Raw genomic sequence first — 24,746 nt, 5'->3', positions numbered from 1 at the left:
TCTTTATACCTCATTTCCTTTTATAGACAACATTTTATTTATATTGAGAATATGAATTAAATTTCTCTTGTCAGGTAAAAGCAATTTTTTCTCTTAGAAGAAGAAATATATAAACTTTCACCCTTGTACAAGTATTATAATCGATAATATAAATTGAGAAAATGCTGAAAATCGAGGAAGAGACCTCGACCAATAAGGATTTTCTCAGCGACAGATATATTAACAGCGCGGTTCCACATGAGATTTCGCGAGAGCACGGGCAGGGGACGAAGTCTGGCGTGGGGGTGGGGTGGGGGTGGGGGTGGGGGCCGGTAAGCAGACTCACCACATATTGAAGGGTAGTGGAACATGGGTGGAGTTCAGTTTATTTGTCACCGCCCTAATTGGCAATAAGACACGCAGCAAGGAAGTGAGTGCGTATGTAGCGAAACCCTCTGATTTGACGGAGTCTCATTACCGCGACCGAAATTAAGAATAGTGTAGGTGGATGGAACATAGGCGAGGCCCGCGAACGTCTCTTCTTATATTCTGCTTTGCTGCCAAAAGCCTTCAGGTGTTCGGACGTGAGCTCATACGCATGGTGTGCGTGAGAGAGAGAGAGAGAGAGAGAGAGAGAGAGAGAGAGAGAGAGAGAGAATAGAAAAGATAAGTAGATGTCACTGAAATGGTAAGAAAGACTAACTAGAAAATTTTTAAAAATGTGGGTATAAAAAATTCTGAATTCTCTGTTAACATTAAAGCCGAAATCAGATGCATTTTATGAATCTCATCAGGCAGCGTCGTAAATTTTATGACCAGTGTAAAAAAAAAAATTCTTTCATCATGGTGGTCTTTATACTCAGTAGAATAGCAATTTTCCAGCAACGTCGCGAGAGTATATATAATGTTCTAAAAATTATACACGGACTCTTAACACTGTTTATTATTGTGGACCCTTTAGAACATTGATTTGAGTATTACGATATGAAAACCACCATTGTCATATCGAGTTCATACGTTGGATTGTTCTGGATATTTTTTCACACACGAAATTTTCACTGTGCTTGGATGTTATTGCTGCGCTTTATGTAAAGGTTATTCTGACTTAAAATCATGCCAGGCCGCCCAGCTTGCCGTCACTGTTGTAGGTTGTTTTGAAATAAGCATCATTATCAGCTGTAATTAGATGCTGTTTAGAAATCACGAAAAGTATGAATTTTCCAGCTTCACTGTGGAGGGCGTTTCATTTAAAACCATTATTGTCCTATTAAGCTCATCTTGTAGGGTTCTCGAAAACATCGGTGATGGTTTATTTGCCATAATGGCGCTGAATGAGGTTCCACACCTTACCTGCGTGGTCCTCTTAATTAGAGTGTTGGTCTGTCTAAAACAAAGATGATTATTGGTCTCACGTAGGCATTAATTATCGAAATGAGGCGGTCTTTTTGATCAGGACAAAAGGTGGAATGCCGCCCGGGCTGGGGAGGCACATTTTAGATGCCTGGCCTCTGTGGTAATCTTCTGTAACAGATTTAGTTCTGCCGTAAATTTTGCAATGTTTCGTTGTTGCTTATACTTTTATGCCCATTTTTATTCTTTTTCTTCATATTTCTTAAGTTTATATAATTGTTTGTTTTTTACTTGTCTCTGGTTGAATTGAAATGCTTCCAGAAATACATCATTAAATCGGTGATGTCTACTAAAGGCGGCTAAATGCAGCAAAAGGATTTGCTAATGCAACCGGAGTACTGTTTCCTCTTCCTGATTTGGCATTGCTTCTCCCCGGGTGTCACTGCTAGTAAATGGCGGAGACGCCTCAGCCCAGCAGTGTCAGTTCGAACTGCTAAAATTGGTCTTTACGACTGAAGACCTCAGACTGTAACTACTCCTCTGAGTGACACAAAACTGTTACTAGATGAACGTTCATTAGTGAAACATTAAATGCCCTTTTTGGATCTCTCTCTCTCTCTCTCTCTCTCTCTCTCTCTCTCTCTCTCTCTCTCTCTCTCTCTCCAGCAGGAATTTTAAAGTGGACAATTTTCGTTACACGCATTATATATATATGTGTGTGTGTGTATGCATATGCAGCAGTCTAAATTTACATCCAGCTAGAATCTCTCTCTCTCTCTCTCTCTCTCTCTCTGTCGGCCCCCTCCCTCCCTGACCATCTTGACCCACTCAGCCGCTGTTCCCGTCAGCTTCTGCAGCAGCATCACAGCAGGACTATAAATTTCTGATTGTTTATTGAACGGTCGACCGTCCGGGGCCAGGTCATGGCTAATTACTGAGAGGTGCTGCTTCTGTTGCAATGTTTTAGAGGATGCAAGAGAGGGATTTTTGCAATATGATCCTTCAAGGCAAGGTGAATGGAGGCTATCATGGGCCCCCTGCTTGTGTTGTTTGTCCTTACAAAAATAAAGAAAGTTTTTTTGTTGTCTTGTTTGCAAAAAAAAAAAAAAAAAAAAAAAATGCAGAAACACACGCATGTATATATATACTTACATATACCTTGAAAAAAGGTACTTAGTTTTTCATTGCCTTCTCTTGTAGCGAACCTACAAAAATTTTATATCGCATTAAAGTTTCTGATTCTTCTCAAACACACACACGCATATATATATATATATATATATATATATATATATATATATATATATATATATATATCTTGTGCATTCATATATGCGTATAAAATTAAGTATGTGTACTTAACACAAAACCCACCCAATGCTCAAGCATATTTTGCTATGCTCCTGTTGGAGAATTACCTGGATGCAGTAAAACTGTCCATATGCTTGAAAGTTTTCGCTTGCTACGAACATCTATACTCAGAAAGTCAATGTAACTCATGGAATGTTTTGCTAGTAAGAAAATTCTTTTGTAAAACCTTTTATATCGAATAACCAGTTCGATACGTTTCTTTCTTGTTGCTTATTGCAGTTATATTACGAATAAATATCGTATTAAGAACAAATACCCAAAATTAACTAACTTACATAATTTTGTATACATGAACTTTTAAAATTTATGTTTTATTAAGTGGAACTTTTCATTCGGTTACTAGGATTAATGGAGATTTTTATATTTCTTGTGCGATATATGATACACCCTGTAGTTCAGAACAGCATTAGACAGATATTAATAACCCGGTAATGTAAATAAAAAACTTGATATATATATAATATATATATATAGTAGATTATAAGTATATATCTCTTATATATATGGCATTCATATTCTTAGAGCGATAACCGCCAGAGCGACCACTTTTGAGCTATATCTGCAAATGAGTGGCGTACGTTGAAGCGATGCAATTAAGAGCGATACTCTAGAAATAGTTTGAAAATACTTGTTTAAAAACAGATGCAGTTTTAGTAAAAATTTCTTTGAAACTATGTATTTAAGAACGATAGTAATTGTTTAAAAATACTGTTTTGCCCTGCCTGTATGGATTATTGCCAAACAAGTCTCGAGATACTTACCGCAGGTTTTGGGAAGGTTTCAGAAACAACACAGAAGAATATAATGATATGCAACCAGTTTCTGTACTGACAGACTTTGAGCTTGCCTCAGTTCAAGCTTTCAAGGAGTATTTCCCAAAAACTATTGTTACCGGGTGCTTCTTTCATCTTGGGCAACCACTATGGAGACGAGTTCAACACTTAGGACTTTACAACAGCAACGTAACTAACGAAAATGTACGAACAAACATTAAATAGGCAATCGCTAAAAAAAATAGCGCTCAAATAAAAATCGCTCAAATAATAAGCGCTCTAGAGAATCGCCAGCAGATATATGTATATATTTTTATCCCTTATTGAGAGGATGATGCTGTTTCTCAGCATCTTTAGGATTGAGATTGCTGCTACTACTCCAGCATACACTGTTACCAATTTAAAGCTGGGAGGAATGGTGGTTGGTATGCTAAGAGCAATCTGCGGACCCGTCAAACATAAGCTGAAAGCTGTACCACTCAGATAGAGCTCCCTGATTGTTTGGTTGCATTTGTGGATGTGTAGATATATAATTTAATATAATATAATATATATATTTAATATTATTTATATAATATATATATAACTTAGTTAACTTGTATATATATGTATATGTGTGTGTGTGTAATGTGTAGGTGTGTGTGTGTGTGATGTGTGTGTGTGTGTGTACAATGAAGTAATGAAGAGGAGAAAGGTGAGAGTAAATGGTTCAAGAAAAAGATTATGATAGCAATAGGAAACCAGGTAGATGCAGGAGTGAGTGATATTGTGGATATTGAAGGAATGGAATCCGTTGTGTAGCGCAGGTATATAGTTTTTATTCGACGAACGATGATAGGTTTAGAGAAGATGTGTTACAGAATAGGCGAAGCAAGAGAGGCACAAAAGTGTGTTGTAAGCAAAAGATTGTAGAGAGGCCATAGAAGTTAAAATGGGATGTGTAAAGGATTGTTGAGCCGTGTCTCCTTTATGTTAGTGACATGGCTTCTTAGTCGGAATGAGGAATAAAGATTGAAGTTGAATAAGCTAAACTGTTCACGAAGCGCATGTGGTGTAAGCAGGAGGGAAAGGAGAAATGTGGAAATGCATAAAACAGATGGTAAACTGGTCTGCTTAGCTGAAAGGTTGGACCCGATATTTGGGATATGGTCTGGTCATGTAGGGAATGGCTGGTGAAAAGGCTTCAATCGGAAGTGTTAGGAAAAGGTTCAAGAAATACCTAGATAGGGCAGGTAAAACAGGTAACAGGAATGAGTGAAGATGAATGGTACAGTGAATGTGGGGTGTTTTTTGTGCTACTGATATACCTTCTGTGTGAGTGAATGAAGCAGTTAAAATATGAAAACGGCGTTAACTGTTGGTTTTTCTGTTAATAAATACTAATATCCGTGTGTGTGTCTGTCAGTCATTTTACGTGTCTGTCTACCCAATCTAACTAAACATGCTTATGTGTTGGTGTCTGTACCTCTCGGGTATAAAGACACCAACAGATAACCAGGATTTAATTCTGAGAGCAATCTGTGATTTTTAATGTTTATGTGCTCCTCATTACACGTATGAATACTGTTGTGTCATGGAAGAGTACATTTTTCACCACTGCTAAACCCCAATTATCCCTTGACTGATAATTAATTTGGATGAAAGTTAATTACAGTGAGGGCCTAGCAATTGTTTACTTTTATCAGTTAATTGAAATGAATTTATTGTACCTTAACACATGTTTGTTACTTGTAGTTGTTGCGTTCGTTTGAAATTTATTCCTTATTTTTAAACTTGTACTCAAAGATGTTCACTCACTGCGATCGGTGAGAGGACGAAATCTAACAACTTTTACAAATCTCTCTCTCTCTCTCTCTCTCTCTCTCTCTCTCAATGTGTTTTTGTTTCTTTCTCTCTACAGTATAGATAACGTTACATAATATTAATTTCATTTTACGCTAATAAGACTGTTGAAATAGGTATCGTCAGAATACGTCCTAGAACAGTCTTTAAAATCTCATTTTCCTTTTGCAACGCGGGATTTATAATAAACATCAGCAAGTAAAGATAAACAGTTTTTCTTTCCATACATATATACGAATATATATATATAATATATATATATATATATATATATATATATATATATATCTGTGTGTGTGCGCGCGCGCACGTGTGGGGGCAGGTGTACCACGAAGAAAAAGGAAAGCGCTGGTATAAATCGAAAAGTGACTAGTTTCCCTTTAGTTATCCAAGACTTCTTCAAGGCGACTAGTATTTAGTGGTAAGAATTTACGGTATAAATTCGCGAATGACAGTACAAACTATCGTTCTATCTTGTACATTGTAGATTTATATGAGTATACATCAGTCTTATTGAACGTGTCTTAGATAACTTAGGTAGGACGAGACCAGTCAGGATTTATAGCCAGTGCTTCATTTTACCTATGGTACATATGCATATAAACTTCAAAGTGTTTTTATGATTTCAAGAATGAATATATATATATATTCATTCGATTAGCCTGGGTGTTCCGTCATTTTATCGTTGTTTCTAAACAGACCATCTTTCGAATCTGGTCGGGCTTCGCGCACATGAATGATAAAATGCAGCTTGAGTGTACGTTATTCCCAATGTAAAGTGAACTGGATATGAGACAATATTTTTGGCTTAAGAAATATTGATATTTCTTCGGGATACACTGTTCTCAAAATCCAACGTGATCTCATTGTATTGTTTGTAAGATAGATTGGAAAATTTTGCCTTATTGCGTAATATTTGCCTCTTGTGTAAAAGAACAAGACTATAAAGGTTGTCGCAAAACTTGTGACCTGCGTCTTTCTTTATCTCAGGACTTGATTAGTAAGTAAAATAAAGAGAAAATTAAATTACGGAATTTGTTACCAGAATTACAGAATTTTTATGTTAAGAATTGTTATGGTTGGTATTCTTAAAGACTTAAAAGTTGTTTATCAAAAGTTATTTGCCTAAATTGATAAGGAAGCCCACAATTGTTTAGACTTTGGAAGACCCGAACAATTACATCCCAGAAGCACAGATCCATCTGGTATCTTACACGATACATAGGTAAGTAGATAGGCAGGTGATCCATTCATTCTCTACCAATAAATTTTTACGACGGGAGATGATATCTACATGTCCATTGTCTCGCTTAAATATGCGATTCAAATCTCGAAGATTTGTTTCTTTGGAGCGTCACAAAACAAAATGAAGGAAGTAAAACCATTTTTGGCGCTACAAAATTCATCAGAGGGTGAAAGTGTGATCTGTTAGTGTTTTGGAGCTCATATAGAACTTCTGCAGGGTGTGATAAGATTTTCCACTTGTTCGAACGACGACGAATGACAGTGCACTTTGTTGTAAAATAAAAGCAAATAAATAAGACACATATATCTATTATCAACAACAAACGCGATTAAAATTTGTTATGTAGTTACCAGCAAATAAGGATTTGCAAGCATTTACCGCTCATTTAAATCTTGTAGCACCAGCGACTTCCCCTAGAGGGACACCTTGACATCCCCCGAGGAGGCTGAACGGCTGGAAGTCCCCACTTCATTATATAATGATAAAGTAAGTCTCCATTCTAAATAGCTTAACATTAAACCTGCTGTCATCCGTAATTTACGTCGACAGCGCCGGTTGGCACCTTGTGTGAGAACATCGTTCGTCTTACCTCTCTTTTCTTCTTTTTTCCCCGTTCCTTTTATTTAGTTGCTCGCTCTATTGGCATTTCAAGTGGTAGTGATGACTGGCAAGGTGTCGTTAATGGGAGCTAATGACGGTGGCGGAGACTCGAGAAGACAAGTAGGGAAAGGGGAGGTTGAAGGATTTTTTTAACCTCTCTCTCTCTCTCTCTCTCTCTCTCTCTCTCTCTCTCTCTCTCAGGCACCCACAGAAAAGGAAGATTTTAATAACTTGTTTTATTTTGTTTCTGGATTAAGCAAAGGGTGAATTCCCTTGTGTTCATTTCATTTCAGTCCGTGTAATGTCTGTACTTTTATAATGCACAGGTGATTGTAGATTCACAAAACTTTTTTTCAGCATAGATTATTTTTCTGATCTGGCCAAAATTGTTTCCTTCTTGGAGACGTTGTTGTTTCTGATGACATATTGCTGCTTCGTCAGAGCATTCACCAATCCGTTAATCCCTGATCCCCATTCCTAATATCTCAAGTGATTGATTATATCAACCCGGAGCCGTGTGATCGACAAAATAGAAAAATATATATTCCCAAGATGATGTATGTTCCTCTCGCCTTCCATTAATTTTCATGTCATTGTGCCTGATAAGAATCACCATTATTAGTTCCATTATAGGTAGATTGTGCAAGCATGTTCATCCTCTTTTTGTCAGTCCCTGCTGCCTAAAGAAGAAGCGGAAATATTGCATTAAAAGTTAACCTTCTTGTCGGTGATGCCATCGACATTTTTAACATTGTTCCCATTCTGTCGTCAGCCTTAAGACGTCGTCCGCCACTTCTCAAGGGAGACTTCTATTGTTCGAAGTAACTCCGTGGGTCCACGTGGGTATTTTGAGGCCATTGTGACAGCAAAGTCCATTCCTGCATATCTTCTTTTCTCCTTTGTTTTCCTTGATATGTGGTTCTTCTATTTCCTCCTTAAACTATGAGGGCTTTTAAGTTTGATTATTGTAGATGCTATGATTGGATTAGCTTAAAGATTAACATTTTTCCTTTAGTAGGAGATAGATTAGCGAAAGGACTGTCGTTTGATTCTTTTACAAACCCCCACATCGTAGAATACATAGCATGAACGATAAAAATGCAAGTCTGGAAAAATTAATCCTTCACTTCTAAAGGTTTCATGTACCATTAAATGCCACTACAACAGTATCCCATATCACTGCGGTTCTATTTTATTTTATCTCTCTCTCTCTCTCCTCTTCCAACTGCTCTTTTGTATCTTCCTCTGGCCCCTTTTCCTCATTATACCCTCCCCCTCATCACCGTTCCTAAGCGCCATGCATGGTGAGATTAAATACCATGACCTACGCTGCCACTACCATTTATTTAAGCAGAGACAGATCACCCCTTTTTTCATCCGTTGCTGTCCGCCCATATAATTATTATCAAGGTATGTTCTCTCTCTCTCTCTCTCTCTCTCTCTCTCTCTCTCTCTCTCTCTCCTCTCTCTCCCACACCTTCGAGGCTTTATAATTATATATTTACAGACATCAATACATAAGCGGATTTTACCCTTGGTAAGCTGCCTGTAAATGTTCGTTTTATCAGTGCCGTGGCAAGGATCAAAGGCTCTTGTTCTCCGTCGCTGTTAATAGCAGTTTATAAATTATTTTTAAACTTTTAGAAGTACAGTATATTAACCTTGGAAGTAGGCAATATCGTTTATAATAAACTTGTACAAATGAGAATTCAAACAATAATTTAGTCACTTGGTCCATTTTATTTTTTAGAGAGGATAATTCTTCATATTGTTTTTAACCTAAATGAGAAATTCTTTTCTTCATGAAATAGTTTGGAAGAATAACATTTCTCTTTAATTCACTCATTGCTGTATACAAGAAATTTGGATAATTGCAACAGGTTAACTTGGAAGCTCAAAATAGGCTGTATTGATCAAGAAACAGACCTCCTAATTTTATGTTTATACTTAAGTGTACCACTTATTATCAACTTACACGGCAAAAAGTCAGATTTTACCCTGGGGAGAAATTATCAACGATCATCTGCCCCCTTTGATCTTTGAAGCTTGTTTGAATCTTACTTTAGATAGCCACCGATCAACCTTTATGATAACTCGGTGGATAAGCAGTGAGACAACGGTGCTTCTGACCTCCAGTGTCAGTCTCCTAAGAATATTCATTTCCTATTACTCTCTCTCTCTCTCTCTCTCTCTCTCTCTCTCTCTCTCTCTCTCTCTCTCTCTCTCTCTCTCTTCTTATTCTTTGAATCCTCAAGTTAGAAACATAGCAAATTTCCAAGATAATTAAACAAGATGTAAAATTCGTCGATCCATTGCTTATTTTCATGTCACTTCAATCTTAAACTTCGAGAGGAAGAGATATAGAGAAAGTTTCTTGGTTTTGTATTTGTGGGATTAAATTTTGTACCCTACATAAGGCCAACTTCATAACAACACTGCTCAAGGTTTTACTCAAGATGACATAGGAGTTCAGTCATCGGGTCAAATACAAAATGTTCATGTCACCTTGATCGATGAGTTGATAAAACCATCCAATATTTATAGTAACGGATTAAGTGTTGGACTTTTATTTCTTATTCTGGTGATATTCCCAAGGTGATTGTAAAGGAAAATTCTGAGTAATTTTACGAACGACAATCGATGAGTTACAAGTAATAATATAAAGGCCATGCAAAAGAAGCGTAAAGTAAATTCAATTTAGTTAAATATGAACCTGCCTGTTAGTGGCTCATTTGCGGTTTGATATAAAATAATAAAATACGAAAGTGTAGAAGAGGCTTGGCCTTGGGCGACTGTGGGTGTATCTTGGCTGATGCCGTCCCGATATGAACCTTCTTTGGAGACTTTCTTTAAATAAAGTATCAAAACATTGTTTTTCTTTCCTAACTAACCACATGTTTCCAGCTAGACTCTTACTCTCGTTAACCTTTGTCATTAGGAAAAATGTACCCTCTCCAATCATTTAATTTTAAGCAACTTAATGTTTTAGCTCAAGGAAACACATGCACTGTCTCTCTCAAATATCTCCAATACAATAATTCTCTCTCTCTCTCTCTCTCTCTCTCTCTCTCTCTCTCTCTCTCTCTCTCTCTCTCTCTCTCTCTCTCAAATAATGTTCTTAAATTAATAAGCACATTCCCTCCGTCTTTCCCTCTCTCTTATCACAAGCGCCCCATATTTTCGAGATTATAGTTCTGCTTTCCATGATGGGTGTGGTCGCTGGCAGACCTCAGATAATAGTGTGCTTGGTCGCCGCGATGACCCAGACAACCAAATAATCATAATTATCTTCGTCTTTAATTACCGACCTTATGAGGAACCCGATCCAGGAGGCCTTTTAGTCAGATACGAGAGAGAGAGAGAGAGAGAGAGAGAGAGAGAGAGAGAGAGCACCTCACTGTGACATGGTTTACTAACTACGCCACATAATGATGATGATTTTGATGAATGTGGTCGGAAATTCCTTGAATAATACAGAAGAATCTTTGAATGAGAAGAAAAAGCAGCAACCCCAAACCTCTACCAACTTCTTTACTGTACGCATTGATATGACGACATGCCTTGGACTTCCCTAAGACAAAAAGGGTCACGGAGAGAAAAAGAAGTCATTGTTTACTAATTGCTAGCCATTGTTTATTGTTTGATGCTGATAACCATGATTGATTTTTTCGATAGCCATGAGTTTTTTGTTTCGGTGCACCTTCCCATAAGGCAGAAAAGAAGCATTGAATTACTCCATTTAGATCTACCTTTCCATGGGTTTGTTGGTCAGTCTGCAAAACACGTCTCGACAAACTAGTGGGTATAATTTAGGCAGAGTTGCCACAGATATTCTTTCAGATTTGGGACGAATGACACATTTTTTATACTTTTAATGATAACTGGCTCTCTCTCTCTCTCTCTCTCTCTCTCTCTCTCTCAGCTTCTCTGCTTCTCTCTCTCTCGTCGTCTCTCTCTCTCTCTCTCTCTCTCTCAAATCTGAGAGCTTGTCATATTTTCAACATTATTTTAACCAGTACTTATCTGTAATATTTTAGTTAATATTTTGATAACCCTGAACTAATCAGGAGAGCCTAGTGCAACCCATTTATAGAAAACTGAAGAAATTTGAGTATTTAAATTTTACTTTCTAATTTAAATATCCTCTCGGAATATCAAACGCTGCCCAAAAGATTTCTCCTCCCTATTCTCCTCCTATTGACGAATTTTTATTTCTATGAAGTAATTGTTTTCCTTTCGTTTATTCATTTGTATAGGAGTTTGGTCTATTTTTGTGTGTTACATTCTTATGGGTCTCATGAAAGCCTCTATTGTTATTCTTCCCTCTTTTGTTTTCTTTTGTGGTGGCGTTTTGTGCGCGTAGCAAGCTTACACCCATCCAGGAAGGAGCAATCGGCGATCTGCATATATTTTGCCGACTGTTTGCTCGAAGTCAAGTGGGTACTCACTCTTGGAATTCTAAAGCAGTATCCCCTACGGCCACTTACTTGACTTGTTAATAGCCGCTTTCATTATTCGTAATGATCAGTCTACGTGTTGTGATTGTTTAAAGTCATCGTTGATGAATACCCGAAATGATATCTGCATTTCTGTAGTCTAGACGGTGGTATCGCGGCCTGATATTGACGTCAGTTATTGTTCATTGCTGAATTATTTTTTTTCCTCCCGCGCGCGCAAACACACGCACACATACACGTATATATATTATATATATATATATATATATAATATATATATATATATATATGTGTGTGTGTGTGTGTGTGTGTGTGTGTGTGTGTGTGTGTGTGTTGTGTGTATATATAATATATATATATATAGATATTTATATTTATATTATAATTTATAATTTATATATTAATAATATAATATATATATTATAGGAGAAAGGCCCACTACTTTTAAATGCAAAGATTTTAAAGGACTAAAGGACGCTTTTGTAAAATACCCTGATGTTTTAAAAGGAATAACCTAGAGTATTTTAGCATAGGAGCCTAGGAAGACAGCATAAAATCATTTTGTGTTGGGATGAGAAATGGAGTGGTACTGTAAACGGAGTAGGCGATTTAGTGTGCAAATTGCACAACCGAACAGAAGACCATTTACAGGCATACAAGAGAAATAGAAGGCAAGTAATAAAGTAGAGGTTAGCGCAAGTTTAAGAATGCTAGTGAAAGTGAATGTTGACGATATAAGGTAGGCAATTAAGAGTTAAAGGATAAGACGACATCAGGAAATGAATCAAATACAATACATTTAGTGATAGTGTGCTGGAGTGGCTGACCAGAATTTGGAGGCATGTATGAATGAGTGGAATGTTATAAATCATTGGATGAGTGGGAACAATGTGTGGCAAAAAAATTAGAAATTATAAGTGAATACTAAGCATACGATATATATATGTGTGTATTATAGATATATATACTATATAATATAATAGATATATATATAATATAAAATAAATAAACAGGATAACAAACAGATCCATTTGTGTTACCCCACATCATTAAAACAGCGTCTGCGTCTTCATTTCTGCCCCCAGCTTTATCCAATATACTTAAATACTTAATTCTCTTCCAGCTTTATGTATTCCTCTATCTGTATCCTACTTCACTTCTAATTGTGGCCCCACTTAGAAATTGGTTACTCTACCTGTCTGGCATCCTCTCCCCATTGAAATAAAAGTTGCCTAAAACCAGATCTCCGTCGACCTACGCCTTTGGTCGCTTACTTTGCACCCGGCCAAAACCAATTTCTATTCTTTCAACATCCCTAAATGGTTGACATGTTTCGCTAATTAGTGTCAAGTAGGCAATGGTGAAAAAAAGGTATTAGCCACTCTGCTCCATTAAGCGATGCTCACATTGTGTACTTGTTCTGCTCTCACATTGGAGTATGGTTGCATGTCTTACCATGTATGTATATCGGTATGACAAGAGTTAGAAGATAAAGAACTTTATGGCAAAGAGCTTTAAGGCAGTTGAGGGATCTTGCAACATTGCTTTGTAGTATATCATTGCACATCTATTGTTGATATGTTTGGATAACCGCATGTTGCCATGAGTGACATTACTAGTCACGACTTAATGGGAATATTACAAAAGAGGGACTCATTTGTAATGCATGAGATCAGGACCTGTTCACAAAGAAAAAGATAATATGCGTATGCGAAGTGTTGGATGTTACAAACAATAAATGAAACTAAACATAAAGTGTTCAGAATTTACCGTAAACCATCTATCTCTCTCTCTCTCTCTCTCTCTCTCTCTTCAACTTTCCTTTCGTAGAATGGAAAGAACGAATAGGAGATTGTGGATGTACTTATACATATAAAAAAGAGAGTAACAGTAGTGCAGAAGATAAGAGGCAATTCGAAAAGCTATTAGATATGCTACTAGAATACAACATTCAACAAATAAATCACCTGCCAACAAGAAAGGAAAATACTTTAGACCTAGTATTTGTGAACGAGGTGAATTTATTAAAGAAATAATAGTTTATAATGCGAGTATTTCAGACCATAATGTCATAGAATTAACAGTTCATTCCAAAGCAAGTGAAAACAGAGATAAGCAAGAAATGAAAAAGTGGGAAGGATATGGAAAATACAACTTCTACAGTAAAAATATAAAATGGTCAGAAATAAATGAAGAATTAAACAAAGATTGGGATAACATTTTCGTAAGCGATGACATAAGGGTAAATACGGAGATATTATATAAAATATTAGAGAAAATAGTGGATAAATATATACTGAAGAAGAAAAGTAAACATCATTCATGCATACCAAGAGACAGAAGGATCTTGTTCCAGAAAATCAGAAAGTGGAAAAAAGGTCTTGCAAAAGAAAAAAATGCATGGAAAGTTATAGAACTAAAAAGTAAGATAGAAAATGCAGAACAAAATATTATACAATCAAAAGAAAATGAAAAACGGGAATTGGAAGAAAAAACCCTATTAAATATCAAGCAAAACCCCAAACTATTATACTCATATGCGAAGAAGATGAATAAAAGAATAGAAATAGGCCCTCTGAGAATTGAAGGGAGAGGGAGATTAACGAATGAAAAAAAGGAAATTTGCAACATACTGGCAGAACGATATAGAGAATTCACCCCTAGAATAGATAATGAAGATAATGATATAGAAGTAAGGGACGAAAATAGTGAATATCTAGCTGACATAGAAATTAATGAAGCTGATATTGTGCAGGCAATTAATGAAATTAAAAATGGAGCTGCTGCAGGGCCTGATGGAATCCCTGCTATTTTGTTAAAGAAAGTAGTTCATTCTATCGCAAAGCCACTTGCAATATTATTAAGACAAAGTGTAGATACAGGCAAGATTTATGATGAGCACAAATTAGCATATATCACCCCTACTTTCAAAAGTGGATCAAGACTTGAGGCAAGTAATTATAGGCCTGTGAGTCTAACATCACATATTATGAAAGTGTATGAAAGGGTAATGAAGAAAAATATTATGAAACATTTAATAAAAAATAATTTGTTTAATATAGGACAACACGGTTTCGTACCCGGAAAAAGTACACAAACCCAACTGTTAGTCCACCGTGAGAACATATTCAAAAATATGAAAAGCGGAAATGAAACAGATGTGGTTTATCTAGACTTTGCAAAAGCTTTTGACAAAGTAGACCATAATATATTAGCAAAGAAAATTAGAAAACACAATATCGTAGATAAAATAGGAAGATGGTTAAAAGAATTTTACACAACAGAAAACAGATAGTTATTGCAAACGATGAGAAATCGGATGAAGCCAAGGTAATATCCGGTGTGCCACAAGGTACGGTGTTAGCTGCAATACTGTTTGAAGACATAGACAGTAATGTTAAGGATTCGGTAGTGAGTAGTTTCGCTGATGACACAAGAATAAGTAGAGAAATTACTTGTGATGAAGATAGGAACGCTCTACAAAGAGACCTTAACAAAGTATATGATTGGGCAGAGGTAAATAGGATGGTATTTAACTCTGATAAATTTGAATCAATAAATTATGGAGACAGAGAAGGAAAGATATATGCATATAGGGGACCTAATAATGAGACAATCACAAATAAGGAAGCAGTTAAAGACCTTGGTGTGATGATGAATAGGAACATGTTATGCAATGATCAAATAGCAATTCTTTTGGCAAAATGTAAAGCAAAAATGGGAATGTTGTTACGGCACTTCAAAACAAGAAAAGCTGAACACATGATTATGCTTTATAAAACATATGTTCGTAGTCCACTTGAATATTGCAATATGATATGGTACCCACACTATCAAAAGGATATTGCACAAATAGAGAGTGTACAAAGGTCCTTTACAGCTAGAATAGAAGAAGTTAAGGACCTTGACTACTGGGAAAGACTACAATCATTAAAATTATATAGTCTAGAAAGGAGAAGAGAACGCTACATGATAATTCAGGCATGGAAACAGATAGAAGGAATAACAGAAAATATCATGGAACTAAAAATATCAGAAAGAGCAAGCAGAGGTAGATTAATAGTGCCCAAAACAATACCAGGAAAAATAAGGAAAGCACACAGGACATTAATACACTACGCACCAGCATCGATAATGCAGCGTCTATTCAATGCGTTGCCAGCTCATCTGAGGAATATATCAGGAGTGAGCGTAGATGTGTTTAAGAATAAGCTCGACAAATATCTAAACTGCATCCCAGACCATCCAAGATTGGAAGATGCAAAATATACCGGAAGATGTACTAGCAACTCTCTGGTAGACATTAGAGGTGCCTCACACTGAGGGACCTGGGGCAACCCGAACGAACTGTAAGGTAAGGTCTGTAAGGTAAGGTCTCTCTCTCTCTCTCTCTCTCTCTCGTTTATGTTTTTTTTTAGATCGGGAGTTTTCTACAAATGCCACTTCAATCTTGGTATGATAATGAAACTGTATCCAAAAGATTTATTTGATTTGTGAATAAGGCTTTAAGTAGAATATTAGGCGTCAAATGAGACCGTACAGAAAATAACGATAGGTATTATTGTAAGGAGAGGCAGATGTAGATGGCTTCAACATGTCCTTCACACGACTATTGGTAGAATGGTTGAGAACTATGAGAAGGGAGGCCGGGTATGTGTGGAGAATTATAGAATTCAAAGCACAAGAAACGTATGAGTGGCACAGTCGTTAGAGGCGACGATGCATATATATATATATATATATATATATATATATATATATATATATAATATATGAATATATATATTATATAATTATTATATTATTATATATTATAATATATAATTATATATCTATATAACATTATATATTATAAGATATTATATAAATCTTATATATATTATATTATATAATATATATATAGATAATATATAAATTATATTTATATATAATATAATATAATTATATATATATATATAATATATATATATATATATATATTATATATATATATATATATAATTATATATATATATATATATCATATATATATATATATATATATAATGTATATATATTATATATATAATAATACATATACATACATATATATATACATATATATATATCATATATATATATATATATATATATATATATATATATATTATTATATATCGTATTGTGTACACGTGCAAACTCATATACCTTTAAAAATAATGTTGTAGGATATACTTGTCCAAGAATTTCATAATATTTACTTATTATCTTCAGAATTTTCTTCGAAAATAAAACACTTCATCCCCTTTTGCCTCTTTATTCATTTATTCTCATTGGATGTAAACTCACTTTTTTTTAACTTTAGGTGGTCATTAGAGCATTCTTTAACGACAAAAGTAGTTCATCCAGGCAATTTGAAAAGCTATTAGATATGCTACTAGAATACAACATTCAACAAATAAATCACCTGCCAACAAGAAAGGAAAATACTTTAGACCTAGTATTTGTGAACGAGATGAATTATGTTAAAGAAATAATAGTTTATAATGCGAATATTTCAGACCATAATGTCATAGAATTAACAGTTCATTCCAAAGCAAGTGAAAATAGAGATAAGCAAGAAATGAAAAAGTGGGAAGGATATGGAAAATACAACTTCTACAGTAAAAATATAAAATGGTCAGAAATTAATGAAGAATTAAACAAAGATTGGGATAACATTTTCGTAAGTGATGACATAAGGGTAAATACGGAGATATTATATAAAATATTGGAGAAAATAGTGGAAAAATATATACCGAAGAAGAAAAGTAAACATCATTCATGCATACCCAGAAGGATCTTGTTCCAGAAAATCAGAAAGTGGAAAAAAGGTCTTGCAAAAGAAAAAAATGCATGGAAAGTTATAGAACTAAAAAGTAAGATAGAAAATGCAGAACAAAAGATTATACAATCAAAAGAAAATGAAAAACGGGACTTGGAAGAAAAAACCCTATTAAATATCAAGCAAAACCCCAAGCTATTATACTCATATGCGAAGAAGATGAATAAAAGAAGAATAGAAATAGGCCCTCTGAGAATTGAAGGGAGATTAACGAATGAAAAAAAGGAAATTTGCAACATACTGGCAGAACGATATAAGAGAGAATTCACCCCTAGAATAGATGAATGAAGTAATGATATAGAAGTAAGGGACGAAAATAGTGAATATTTAGCTGACATAGATATTAATGAAGCTGATATTGTGCAGGCTATTAATGAAATTAAAAATGGAGCTGCTGCAGGGCCTGATGAAGTGCCTGCTATTTTGTTAAAGAAAGTAGTTCATTCTATCGCAAAGCCACTTGCAATATTATTAAGACAAAGTGTAGATACAGGCAAGATGTATGATGAGCACAAATTAGCATATATTACCCCTACTTTCAAAAGTGGATCAAGACTAGAGGCAAGTAATTATAGGCCTGTGAGTCTAACATCACATATTATGAAAGTGTATGAAAGAAAGGGTAATGAAGAAAAATATTATGAAACATTTAATAAAAAATAATTTGTTTAATAAAGGACAACATGGTTCGTACCCGGAAAAAGTACACAAACCAACTGTTAGTCCACCGTGAGAACATATTCAAAAATATGAAAAGCGGAAATGAACAGATGTGGTTTATTTAGACTTTGCAAAAGCTTTTGATAAAGTAGACCATAATATATTAGCGAAGAAAATTAGAAAACACAATATCGTGGATAAAGTAGGAAGATGGTTAAAAGAATTTTTACACAACAGAAAACAGATAGTTATTGCAAACGACGAGAAATCGGATGAAGTCAAGGTAATATCCGGTGTGCCGCAAGGTACGGTGTTAGCTGCAATACTGTTTGTTATTATGATTGAAGACCATTAGACATAATAATGTGAAGGATTCGGTAGTGAGTAGTTTCGCAGATGACACAAGAATAAGTAGAGAAATTACTTGTGATGAAGATAGGAACGCTCTACAAAGAGACCTTAACAAAGTATATGATTGGGCAGAGGTAAATAGGATGGTATTTAACTCTGATAAATTTGAATCAATAAATTATGGAGACAGAGAAAGAAAGCTATATGCATATAAGGGACCTAATAATGAGACCATCACAAATAAGGAAGCAGTTAAAGACCTTGGTGTGATGATGAATAGGAACATGTTATGCAATGATCAAATAGCAACTCTGTTGGCAAAATGTAAAGCAAAAATGAAAGGGAATGTTGTTACGGCACTTCAAAACAAGAAAAGCTTGAACACATGAATTATGCTTTATAAAACATATGTTCGTAGTCCACTTGAATATTGCAATATGATATGGTACCCACACTATCAAAAGGATATTGCACTAGAGAGTGTACAAAGGTCCTTACAGCTAGAAAAGAAGAAGTTAAGGACCTAGACTACTGGGAAAGACTACAATTCTAAAAATTATATAGTCTAGAAAGGAGAAGAGAACGCTACATGATAATTCAGGCATGGAAACAGATAGAAGGAATAGCAGAAAATATCATGGAACTAAAAATATCAGAAAGAGCAAGCAGAGGTAGATTAATAGTGCCCAAAACTATACCAGGAAAAATAAGGAAAGCACACAGGACATTAATCCACTACGCACCAGCATCGATAATGCAGCGTCTATTCAATGCGTTGCCAGCTCATCTGAGGAATATATCAGGAGTGAGCGTAGATGTGTTTAAGAATAAGCTCGACAAATATCTAAACTGCATCCCAGACCATCCAAGATTGGAAGATGCAAAATATACCGGAAGATGTACTAGCAACTCTCTGGTAGACATTAGAGGTGCCTCACACTGAGGGACCTGGGGCAACCCGAACAAGATGTAAGGTCTGTAAGGTAAGGTAAGGTCTCTCTCTCTCTCTCTCTCTCTCTCTCTCTCTCTCTCTCTCTCTCTCTCTCAGGTTATCGTAAGACCAGATTATTTGATGTTGACAGGTAGAATAAAATCTTTGAACGCATACATACATACATTACATACATATATATATATATATATATATATATATATATATATATATATATATATATATATATATATATACATATAAGGGTATATGCCAAGAGGGAAAATAAACAACGTCGAAAGATCTCGTTGATAGTTCCGCGGCATATACCTTTATTTTATTGATTTATCACGTTCCTAACTTTCGTGATTCAGTTATACATACATACACACATTATTTATATTATTATAATTATATACAATAATATATATTAATATATATTATATATATTAATTTGTATATAATAACTAATGATTTGATGAACAGTAATGTGTAGCTGTGTAGTATTTACAAAAAAGTTATCAGCTGTTTATTCATTCTCCTTTTATTTTTGAGTGAGCTTTTTTTTGTCGAATTTCTTTGAGACATTAATCCCTGGGATGATGTTGATAGAATAGAAGCATGAAATTATGCGTTTAAGTGAAAGGAATCGTTAATTATGCATTAAATGAGGAACGTAATCAGATATGCTCAGGTGATATCGAATGGCTAGTCATAAGAGAGAGAGAGAGAGAAGAGAGAGAGAGAGAGAGAGAGAGAGAGAGAGAGAGAGAGATTGTAATTCGGGTGAACTACCTATCATATTAGATGGTAGCTTATTTTGCCATAAATTACGCTAGGTTACACGTTTACTTCAGTTGTGAACGCATATAAACGCCGTAATGACATTAATTCTCAAGAGCAGAAATTGCATAATCATGATGATATCCGATGAATAATGCCAAGGTTTTAATCCGTACGAAGACTGGCTCCTAATCTCTGGTGCAGTAGCCGGGATTATACACATTAGCATTTCTGTCATGAATCAGTAAGCAATTTTCCAAGACTCAGCCGTGGCATTCGGAATCAAGAGGCATTTAATTCGATCCTTGGCCTCTTATATACCTATTTTCACTTGGACTTCAAATCCATTTTTTCTGTTGTTTTTGTAAGGTGGTTTTGATTCTTAAAGTTTAGATTATTTCAATTATGTTTATTGTTGTATAAGTAATATTTTTAAAGTAGCAAAAAGTAATTATTGTTTTTATTTTCAGTTTATTGACACTTAATTTTCCTTAAATATTGACCGATTTAGAGTAACTTCAAAACGATGGAATAAGCAAACCTTTTATCGTTAACAGCAGATATTTCCCAAGTGATGGCTAAGAAACATAAACAAACTGATATCATCAGAGTACCTTGGGTACAAATATTGCAGCATGAAAGGTCGTTGTGAAATGTATACCGCTCCTGGTATATACACATTACCTGTTGCAACTAACTGTAGCTGCTACTCATTCTGTTTGTAGTGTTCATGTTGTTTGAGAAGAACAAAAGTTGCTAGATGACAATAAAGCCGTTTTACTCTTCTTAAAAACTAATAATTGTGCAGTCATTGAAATGATATTACACTTGTTGTGATTTAGAAAATTGTAGGTAGAAAAATTAATTACAATTTTCCAGGTTGATGACTGGGCTTTCATGCCCTCAGATGACAGTAATAATCCGTACCCCAAACCTCCGCATTTTCATTTCGATAACTTTCGTTGTACGTCTTTAACAAATTGAATGGCTTTGAAGGTTGTCATCTCTGTATTTGATAGCTCTGTTATTCTAATCCATAGCCTTCGTTTCCAGTTATGAGTGGAAGATGAGAGGGACAACTCAGTCGGACTGACATGAGAATTCACTGCTTTCAATATTTATGAAAACATAAAGCCTACCTTATGTTTGATGAATGACATCTGGGGTCTTTGAAATACCTTTTAGGAAACTGTACTTTGCGCAGTTCTGTCGCAAGCATGTATAAATTTTACTGGTCGAATTTCGAGTTTTCCAGCTCTTGTTAACACAAACATGAGTTTTTAAACATAGAAATGGAAAGACTTTCGTAAGTTTTGCCTATCTCACTTTCAGTAAACTTACTTGGAAGTACATCTCTCTCTCTCTCTCTCTCTCTCTCTCTCTCTCTCTCTCTCTCTCTCTCTCTCTCTCTCTATATATATATATATATATATATATATATATATATATATATATATATATATATATATACATATATATATATACATATATATGTGTGTGTGTGTGTGCGTGTGTGTGTAAATATATTAATTCTTCTGTTAAAACAGGATACGTCTCAAGTATATATATATATAATATATTATATATATATATATAATATATATATAATAAAATAATATATATATTATACATATATTGTATGTATATGTGTGTGTGTGTGTGTATATATATATATATATATATATATATATATATATATTATGTGTGTGTTTTTGTAAAATATACTTATATTGTATTTATTCATTCAGTATCGACATATTAGCGCAAAATGGATCAAGAAGCTATTCATTTGCATAGCTATGATAGAAAATAAATCCTATGTTAGTCGAGCATTAGTGTAAGCATAAAGGATTCCGTCTTATATTTTAATATAGGTAGAAAATTAATGATGTAGATTATCTGGAGGAAGCCTGAATCGTATCCTTATCACCAGCTGATTAAAAAAGGTTGCATACTTAAACAATAGGGTTCCGTTTTACAGAGCACGCGTACCCCTTTGGAGTTTAGACATTTATCAGGGTTGTCGACGTCCTGGCCTCGTTAAGTTTTCATGGTGTCTTTATTTCTATTGCCTCCTTTTCCTCCAGAGATGTGGATTTTAAAAATTTGACGCCAGAAATAAAGAGGTTTAGTTTCTGTCTTAGTTGCTAGCATATGCATGAAGTTCCTAGTTTGTGATCGTAAGAAAGGGCATTTGGGTCCACGTGTGCCTGTTATATTCAAATTTCATGTAGGGGATTATCGTTCGAGATAAAGCTGGAATTCGTTTAAAGGATCAGATATTATTTAAATTAGACGCTTATCTTTCCAACCCTACTCTCACGGGCCTGCATGCATACCCCTACCCCTGGACCCCCGAAACGAACTGCAAAATATTTTATGTAGTCTACTTTCGTCTCTCTCTCTCTCTCTCTCTCTCTCTCTCTCTCTTCTCTCTCTCTCTCTCTCTCCAGGGAGTTGTTATATGCAGTGTGTTAATAATAATAATAATAATAATAACAACAACAGCACGTGTGCATTCTTTGTTTATGAATTCTGTAGTTAGAAGTTTTAAGAATTTATATGTTGAATTAACAAAATAAATGCTTTTGTTCTCGTTTAAGCATATTCTCACTCCATTTTGTAGAAAATATCTTTCATATGCATTAATGTGGGATTATTTATTTATGCTGTAAAGAAAATCAAGCATGTCCATAAGTTTCATTGACAATATTGCGGAGTCGAAGTATCTAGTATTTGCAGTTTCATGGGCTATTTCCATCTATGACCTAAGACATTTTTACGAGATGCTGTTATTTTCCTCAATCCTGTTTTTTTTTTCTAATTCTCAATGTTCATGAGAACGATTTAGGAAATCCAATCGGCACTTGGACCTGTGAAAAAATTTTACGAGCGTAAGTTATATTCATTTCCTTTAATCTTTTTTTTAATGCATTTTTATGTCAATTTCATTATTTTTCTCCAACTTTATTTGTTTCCCTTTTGTAGTTTTTAAATAATTAGCTCTTCTCATCTCGATTGGTTAGCTGAATTCATGGGTCCACGCAAAGCTTTTTACTTCAATACCTTACCATCTCCAGTGTACAAGTGTCTGTGCTGGCATAAGACCGTCCGATTATGTACGAACCACTCGGCTTGGTTCCGAGTTCTTCAGAGTTGAAAGAGATCTAATGGAGTGATTTCAATGCCAAGTAAGAAAAGAATCTTGTCCCCTTGCTTTCGGCGCAGACATAATATGTCATATGGGTGTTTGGTTTAAATTGAAGCACAAAATCCTCATCGATGTCGTTTGTCTCCTACTCTTCCGTCGACAAAAGCAGTTAAACAGCGTCATAAGCCTTTTTTTGTACTTGTTGCTTAAGGCTCGACTCAGAGTGATGTAATTTTGCGTTACTAATTATTCGTATATTTTCATCATTAGTTTCGATCTTGCTTCGGCTAATTTGTTTTAGAGAATTATTTTAGAACAAAAACCCAGGTCCAATTGCTCCCCTGGACCTGTTTAAGTTCACTGTTTTCAGAAGAAATGTCAGTTCCGTTTACGTCTTCCCTGTTGTTACGTAATTCGTCCGGTCCGATTCGTCTAATGCCTGTGTTCCGGGTTTTTAATTACCCTCCATTTACATACTGTTCGACCTAATCACAGACCGTTAAGCTTTAATTATGGGCCCTTTGATATTCCTATGAATATAAGAGATGTCTGGGTGTTTTCTCTTCCATGCAACAAGACTTACAGATTGGATTACGAGTCCCATTGAAGGTTCACGCCCATACATTCTTAATAGCTTCTACGCCCCGTATTCATACCCTCCTTCTTGCTAAATAGCCGTATGGAAGTATACATATGTCTTTCTCGGCTACCACAAGCCACACCTGAGTCTCTCTCTCTCTCTCTCTCTCTCTCTCTCTCTCTCTCTCTCTCTCTCTCTCTCTCATATATATATAGTTATTTATAATATTTATATATATATATATATATATATATATATATATATATATATATATATATATATATATATATATGTGTGTGTGTGTGTGTGTGTGTGTGTGTGTGTGTAGTTGTGTGTTTCGTTCTTCCGTACACTGAAACTGCCCTTCCTATCTCATCCATTCTGTTCTTCAGCTTGCTTTTTTTCTCCACCCTCTATTGTCTTTGCACTGTACTTCGCTCATTAGTCTGTTTTATATTTCAATTTTTCTTTTACTTCTTGTTACTCACTTTTCGGTTACTTAATGATTCTTAATTTTCTTACATGTTTTTTTCCTCGGGTTAACTTTCGTTTTCTTTAATTTTCAAGTTCTTTAGTTTCCCTTTGATTGTACACATACGTATCGTTTTCAGTTGCTTTTAGCTCACACCTCTCAGTTATCTGTAACAACCTTTTCTTCGAGTTTTCTTTACCTTGATTATATGTTTCTTCCCTTTTCTTATTTTTTTCCATTTCATACCCAAGTTTTTCCTCTTTTTTTTCGTCAGTTTTCTCCATCTCTTCAGTCAAGTTTATGTTTACTCATATTCTTGTTGAGTTTATTTCTTTTT

At 35.0% G+C, this 24,746-nt stretch overlaps 1 protein-coding gene across 2 annotated transcripts in view; it reads left to right on the top strand.

Moving 5' to 3' along the window:
- The window catches only part of LOC135223835 (uncharacterized), a 614,631-nt gene that overhangs the window by 510,120 nt on the left and 79,765 nt on the right, over nt 1–24,746 (top strand). The window lies entirely within an intron of this gene.

This window comes from Macrobrachium nipponense, chromosome 11 (genome assembly GCF_015104395.2).
Source record: "Macrobrachium nipponense isolate FS-2020 chromosome 11, ASM1510439v2, whole genome shotgun sequence".
NCBI classification, from domain to species: Eukaryota; Metazoa; Arthropoda; class Malacostraca; order Decapoda; family Palaemonidae; genus Macrobrachium; species Macrobrachium nipponense.
This window is presented reverse-complemented; position numbering and strand designations above follow the sequence as displayed.